This window comes from Antechinus flavipes, chromosome 3 (genome assembly GCF_016432865.1).
Source record: "Antechinus flavipes isolate AdamAnt ecotype Samford, QLD, Australia chromosome 3, AdamAnt_v2, whole genome shotgun sequence".
Lineage (NCBI taxonomy): Eukaryota > Metazoa > Chordata > Mammalia > Dasyuromorphia > Dasyuridae > Antechinus > Antechinus flavipes.
Window position 1 is genome coordinate 61732490 of NC_067400.1, and position 8463 is coordinate 61740952.

Consider the following 8463-nt stretch of genomic DNA (forward strand, 5'->3'; position numbering starts at 1 on the left):
ATTTATCATGCTGCATAAGAAAAATCAGATCAAAGCTGGTGGAGGGAGAGAAAAAATATGAGAAAGGAAAAAAATACAAGCAAGCAAACACCACTATTTCTAAGAAAAAGTGAAAATAATATGCTTTGTTCCACATTCAGTCTCTCTAGTTCTCTCTCTGGATGCGGATGGCACTTGCCATTACAAGTCTATTGGAACTACCTTGAATCACTTCATTGCTGAAAAGAGCCAAGTCCATCACAGTTGTTCTTGTTATTGCTGTGTACAATGTTCTCTTGGTTCTACTCACTTCATTTAGCATCAGTTCCTCTAAGTCTTTCCAGGCTTCTCTGAAATCAGCTTGCTCATAATTCATAACCATTCCCCAACTGATGAGCATCCACTTAATTTCAAGTTTCTTGCCACTACAAACAGGGCTGCCACAAACATTTTGGACATATGATCATTTTCCTTTTTTTTTTTTTTTTTTTTATGATCACTTTGGCATATAGACCTAGTAGAGACACTGCTGGAACAAGGATATATACAGTTTGATTGCCCTTTGGCCATAGTTCCAAATTGCTCTCCAGAAAGGTTGGATCATGTCCCAACTCTACCAACAATGTATTAGTGTGGGAATGACTCTTTAAAGAATTTAATTTGTTCTAGTTAGAGCACTGAGCTTGGATTCAGGAAGAGCTCAGTTCAAATTCAGCCTTGTGTACTAGCTGTGTGACCCTGGACAAGTCACTTAATTCTATTTTCCTCAATTTCTTCATCTGTAAAATGAGCTGGGGAAGGAAATAGCAAAACACTTTCATATCTTTACCAAGAAAACCCTAAATAGCATCATGAAGAGTCAAATATGACTGAAATAACAGAAGAACAAAATCTGATATATCATTGCATTTTGAAAGTGACCCTGGCTACTCAAAGGTTGTGTCAGTGAATCCTGAAATTGCACAGATATTACCAATATCCTCTAATCTTATAAGCCAATGAAACTGGAAAGGTGTAAGTTATGGACTCAGGGAGAAGCTCTGCCCTATTATTTGAAGATCAGTCTAGCTAAAATAGAAGATTTTCAATAATGGAAAATAGATCCAATGAAGAAATCCTCTAATTAAGATATGGAGGGTTAGTAATATGCTTCATGAAAGAGCTGAAATCACATGAATAATATCACAGCTCTTTTTGAAATGTTTATCATCATTATTATTAAATTCAGTCTTGTTATTTCATGAGGCTAGTGTAAGGCCTGTGAGGAGACTACCTCTATGAATGAGGATTGATATGTCTGTTCTGCTGTGTCTAAACTTATACAGTTGCTTGAGGGAACAAATAAGTTAAGTTATTTGTCTAAGGTCATACAGAAAGGATATATATTGTAATGGGCTGAGGCTTGAGTTGATGCACTGAGGTCCCAAGCACATGAGGCTAAATAGTAATTGGACCATAATCCATTAATATATAAGCTTGGAGAAAGAATGGCCCCGCCCACTCTTTGTGCAAGTCCTGATGTGTTGTGTAGGAAATGACAATTTTGGTGGGTGGAGTCAGGGGAGTGGAAAAGGAAGGGGAAGGAGAGGCTTTGGGGATTGCTATTGCGATGGTTTGCTCAGCTCGGATCGCTCTCTGTTAGCTGGCTTCCTGTCGCAGCTGTCCATATTGATATAGCAATCTTTCTTGCCCATATCGCTATCGCAATCTTTATTCACCTCTTCACTTCAATAAATATTGAAGATTTTCCCCTTAACCTGAATTCCTGACTCCGGCTGATTTTAAATACACGGTCATTACAAAATATATCACTGGCAGGACTTGATTCCAGATCTTCCTCAATCTGAGATCATCTTTTTATTCTATACCCTCTGCCGCTTCTTTGGATTTATCCATTAAATTATAATTATACATATAGTTATAGTTTAAAATATAATATATATAATTATAATAATATATAAAATAAATAAATTTATTTAGTAAGCACTTATTGCACATACTGAACTAGACACTGAGTATACAAAGGAAAAAAAAAGGATTTCTGCTCAAAATGAATATATTAGTAGTTAAATAATGGTATAAGGCACAATAGGTGTTCTATATATATTTCCTCGTGTAATAACTGACCACAATTTATTAGTTAGGTGTTCCCTTTTTACAAAGAAACCAAGGTTCAGAGGAATTCAGTGAGTTGATGTTAAGTGATTTTGCTGTGTTTTTTCTTCACTTCTGGTCCCTTTAGTCTTATATCTATAAATCATCTTAAATTTTATTTTTTAAAAATGACATATCATCTTAGTTGTTCCTTATAATATACCTGATGCAGTGTGTATTGACTGCATCAAATTTTAAAGGTTCTCCTTATTTTCCTTCTCCTCCTCCTCCTCCTCTTCCTCCTCATCCCTCATTCTTCCTGTCTCACCCAGATTGGCAGTACTAGTTCTATTCACAGTTCATTTCCATTCTGATCGGTATTAAAGTTTTGAACTGTTTTGGTTCTGATGTGCACTAGTTTGTCCTATGCAATCTAGCACACTCCTTAACCTGATGAGACATCATATAAATGTCCATTTTGTACAGAATTCCTAACAATCTTACCCAATTGTGGCTCTGAATTCCTAAACTCAAGAGTCCTCCAATCTCAATCTCCTTGGTGGTACCCAGGATTCCAAGTGTATTCCATCATACCTAGCCTATTTCTTAATTAATAAAATTACTTAGTAAATTAGTTAAAATAATTATTAAAAATATAAATTTGATCTAGATTCAACATCTAGGCTAATAGCTAAATAAAAATTTAAAAAAATGATATTCCATTGGCCTAAAGAAGGTTTTGACCTTCATAAGATGCTTGATTTTCTTTTCTTTTTTTTTTTTCTGGTAGATTTGGCTATTTAAGATTAAGTATCATCAAGACCTTTTTATTTTAGCTCATTAAAAGACTCAGTGGAATGTGTTATAATGCATACTTAGTCTACGGTCTGGTCCTGTATGATGGAAATATTTTGTAGGAGCAATTAGCTAACAGGCAAGTAAGCCTGGTGTTTCCTGATTTATAACAAGTACAGTAATAACAGGATGACTTAACTTGTTATTTTGATACAAATTGACCCCAATGGAGGAAAAATACCATTTTATTATGATCCGTTGCTAAAGCTAAAATCTGTATGATGTTTACACCAGTATCTTGGAAAAAAAATTCATTGCTATGGAGGGGAAAAGAGGATCAATCAATTTATTTTCAGACTTTTTATATAGTACTTTATATAGTACTTCTCAGGAAGTACTTTCTTGGATTAGTAAAACATTCCCCTAAATGAAATGCAAACTCCCTACCTTTAAAAAAAAAATTTTTTTAAATAGGGAAAAGTTAAAAACGAAGTTTGTACAACTGGAGATGGAGATATCCAAAATGATTTTTTTTTTGTAATTTGTTTTTGTGTTTTTGAGTTAGGGTCTCCCTGTCTCACCCAGTTTAGAATAATATGACCAATTCTTACTCTACTAAACATCATGAAAGATCTGGGTCTGCTCTGTTTCTGACCTGAGCTGTTCAATTCTCTTTAGATATGCTAGTGGTCCTGAGTGCCACCATGATATGAGTGCCAATCATATCGATACTTGACTTAGCCCTTCTGCTTATAGTTCAAGCATCTATCAGGCTCAGTTTCTCCAAGAAATGGGATTATAATAGTCTGTCATATAAGGTTCAAATTGAATATTAATGGAATGGGTAAGAATACTAGCAACTACCACTATTCTCACAAGCACTTTATGAAAATTTTGTGAAAATCATGCTCCAAAAAGAGACTCACCGAATGAAGATCACAGAATTAGTTTTTTATGCCAGGTTTGTTTGTTAAAAATTCAGTACTTTGTCTATTATATCAGGATATTCCACTATCAGCTATAGTTTTATTACACTTAGACCATTATGATATGGGCTCTATGAATTCCCAAAGAATTTTGAAAAGAATGCCTAGAAACAAAGAGTAACATTAATGTCATAGAAGCTTATTTTTATGTGGCCTTTAGGAATTGCACTAGAATTTAGAAAGCAAATATAAATTCCTGTTTGGTCTATACTTTCCTGGAAGATGGAGTAATTGAGCAAGATTCCTGTGTTGCCTTTTCAGAGTGCTCTCTCTAGCTGTTAACTTAGCATTATAGTTTCCTTCTTTGCAAACCTATCAGTATACTTTCTCTGCTTAAAATGACAGATCCAGTTAGAATCCAGTCTTTAAAGAAGCTGTTAAGTTGGGTTAACTTTAAAAATGAATTGTCCTCGAGGCTTCCTAAGGGGAGTTCCTGGAATCAGTCTAATTTCAAGTGTTCATTCCTGGCTAAGGCTTATTATTACTAGAAGTCGACGTGCTGACAGGCAGAGACAAAGAGGTCAAGGAACAGGGGCACTTTTAAAGCAGAAATTTGATTTATATGCTATAAAGCACTCTATTATTATGAGATAGGTATTATTATGAGATAGGAATAGAAGTTCAGGGAAGAAACAGGGGGCTAAAATGTCTCTGATTTCTGAAAATCCAGTCAAGTCTTAGAGAAAATTTATGGCATGGGATTTTTTAATCGTAATAGCTAACATTTCTTTCATATTTTACATGTATTAACTCATTTCATTCTCACAATAATCCTATGAAGTAGGTATGATTATCATTTCCATTTTTCAGATGAGAAAACTGAGACTAAATGACTTGGTCAAGATCACATGATTAGTAAGTAAATGAAGAAAGATTTAAAATTCAATCCACTCTAATTTCCACTCAGGACTCTAACCACTGGACTAAACTGTCTCTTTCTACCAATGGGATGGAGATGATGTTGTCAGAATGAATCAGAAAATGTCAAAAACATAGGCTATTCTTTTTTTTTTTTTAAAGTGGAAATAGAATTTAGGTTTTTTGGAAAGAAAGGATAGAAGGAAGAAAGAGGAACTTCTTTGAAGTATAAGTGTATTTACCTATATATTTATATAATTATATAATGCTATATATATACAAGTACTCATATACACATACATGAATACTTCAATATAGTTATAATTCTGTGTGTATGTATATATACACAAATATATGTATACATACATAATGTCTATGTATATGCATATATACTATATGTACACATAGCACACAAATATTTTATGTGTATATACAAATATACACATGCACACACATGCATGGATGTGTGCATATTGTATGATATATATCATATTTATATAATTATTTAATATCTGCCCCACACATGTCAAAGTATGCACTTTGACATGTATGAGGCAAACAAATTAAGTGACTTGTCTAGGGTCACATAGTTCTAGTGAAGATCTAAGGCGGATTTAAACTCATTTCTTCCTACCTTCAGGTTCAGTGTTCTAACCACTTAGATTTCTCAGACAACTAGATATAAAGGAAATTTCTACCCAAGCATATGAAAATTTTCCCCAGCAGAATGGATAGATGAGAATAATTTATTCTAATGACCACGAAGGCAGCTGAAGCAAGTTACTGAAGCAGCTTAGAGCCTGATCAGACAGCAAAGACACCAAGATCATCCACTCACTGCTTCCCAGGACGTTGTTGATCTTTTTTTTTTTTCTTTTTTTTTTTGCCACTGGACTTTGATTATTGTGGAAGAAAGAACGAGTGCTGATGACTTTGTACAGCTCTGCCAAACCTAAATCCAATTCATGCACGAATCCAGACATCATTCTGCGATGTCATTGGTCCTTTTCAAAAACATTTGTTTTTGTTTCATTTATTTGTTTTATATAGTTATATAATTTTTTATTTAGTTTTTTATTGTTTTATATAGTTATATATTTGTAGTCCTATATATTTGTGTATTTATATCACACTATATAACTATAATAGATTTCTGTAGTATATGTAACTTATAATGTGCAATATTGTATAATATATGATATAATAATGTATAACATTATATAATACAGGCTACATATAACATATAACTATGTGACTATAGTAATCAACTATTTGTATTCTATATATATGCATATATATAATATAATATATATTTATATATTATAGATATACACAGAGAAATAAGTCTGCACATATTTCATGAGATGCCTAGAATCTGGGCACTGGAAGGAATTGTAGAGACTCTCGAGTTTTGTCTTCAGATTTTACAAATGAGTAAAAATGAGATCTGTAGAGTTTATGGCCATATCAAACCTGTCATTATTGAATATAAGTCTAGAAAGAGATGGAATGGATTTATTTTTCACTATTCTATTCTATTTTCACTTTCTATTTAAGATCTTCTATACTGTCTTTCCTATAGTAGAAACTTAATAACTATTTATTAAATCAAATTGAAATGAATTGATTTTCTCCTCATGCAGCAAGCATACACATAAGCTGCACCTATTTACACACCAGGTTCCTTGGTGTTTTTACAGGATTGACTGGTGACCAACTGATTCTTTCAAAAAGTCAGACTTGCTGCTTCCAAGGCCCAGTTACCCTGTTGGTGGTCATGGTGTTTTATATTTATTTCTTTTCTCTTAGAGAGAGACAGAGAGAGAGAGAAGAAGGAAGAAGGAAGAAGGAAGAGGGAAGAGGGAAGAGGGAAGAAGAAGAAGAAGAAGAAGAAGAAGAAGAAGAAGAAGAAGAAGAAGAAGAAGAAGAAGAAGAAGAAGAAGAAGAAGAAGCAGAAGCAGAAGCATTTATTATACTTAAGGTCAAATGTTAGAAAATGATAGTTTCTCAAGAATGAAAGCCAGTTTTATATTAATGATACAAAATGATAAAAAAAAACCCACAATTAAGTATACAGTAAATTAGAATGACACCCTAAGCCCCACAAATCCTGGCTGCTCTCATTGAGACTGGAGTGAAATTCATAGTATTGGGAGAGGCAAGCAAGTTTCCTTCCCGGGAGCAAAAGCCCAAGTTCTTCTTCAGCTTATCCATCTGCAACGAGTTGACTATGTTTCACATTGGTGATGAATTATCCTCCGTTTCCTCAGTCTAATCCTTTTCATTTATTTATATTTTATGGAGGAAACATAAAAGGCTTCTTAGAAAAATCCAACTGCTTTTGATAAACCCTGTCATGTGCAAATAATGGAGCCTTGTCAAGGCTGAGCTTTTCTGGAAATTTATACCTTCTAATAATAATTAAAAGGGGAAAAAAGAAAATCAGAAACAAATAAGGAATATATTGAATTGGATTCAAAGCATGTTTGTGGCTTTGAATCAGTGGCAATAAAGCATTTTTATCAAAAAAAAATCTTTAAATGTAGTAGTGTAACTAAAATCCATTTTAGGCTTGAATTTAGGATTTTTCAAGTAGTGAAACCATGACTTCTTTTGCTAAGAACTGGGAGGGAAAAGAAAACATTTAGCTCTCAGTGAAGCATTATATTAATTTTGGATCAGACACAATGAGAAAGATCTGGATAAGGAGATAAACTATTGTTCAGTAAAAGTCCTTTATTTAAGAAGTAAAGATTTCTTTAAAATATAACCATCTAGCAGCAGTTACCACTAGCTTATTTTTAAAAAGCTGTATTTAAAAGAAACAACATATATACTCATTTGGATATTTCCTAGCTATTAAATCATGGTGTTTTAGATAGATTTATTTTGAATTACTGATTTCATATTTTAAAAAAAAATTCAGGAAAATGATGCTTAGACAATTAAATATCGTGAGAGAAGACTTTGAACAATTTGAATATGACTATCTTCCTTCTACTATGTATATATCTTATATGTATTAATGTGTGTGTATGTGTATGTATGTGTCTGTGTGTATGTGTTTGTATATGTCATCTTACCCACTAGAATATAAGCTTTTTGTGGGCAGGAGTGACTATTTTTGTTTCCTTGTATCTGTTGACTAAATACTTCTTGATTTATTGCTGATTTTAGAATACTTTTACCTTTTATTAGATGTTTGTAGATCTATGCAGTATAAGGTTATTATCAAATCATAGCTTAATACAACTTTAGAGGCCATTTAATTCCATTGATTTAGTTTACAGATAAGGAAACTGAGTCTCAGAAAGGTGACATGACTTCTTGAATGTCCTACAGATATTTTAGTGATAGTAGAATGATTCCTGTTACCATTAGAAATAGAAAATAAGAGAAAGAGACAGAGAAAGATAAAAAGATACAGAGACAAAAAAAAGAAAGAAAATGAATAAAGGAAGAAATAAAAAGAGATAGAAAGAAACAAAGAAAGAGAGAGAAAAAGAAAGAAAGAGAAAAAAGAGGGAAGGAAGAAAGAAAGAAAAGAAGGAAGAAATAAAGAGAAACAAGAGAAGTAAGGAAGGAAGGAAGGGAGAAGAAAGAAAGAAAGAAAGAAAGAAAGAAAGAAAGAAAGAAAGAAAGAAAGAAAGAAAGAAAGAAAAGAAGAAGGAAGAAAGAAAGAAAGAGAAAGAAAGAAAGAAAGAATGAAAGAAAGAAAGAAAGAAAAGAAGAAAAGAAAGAAAGAAAGAAA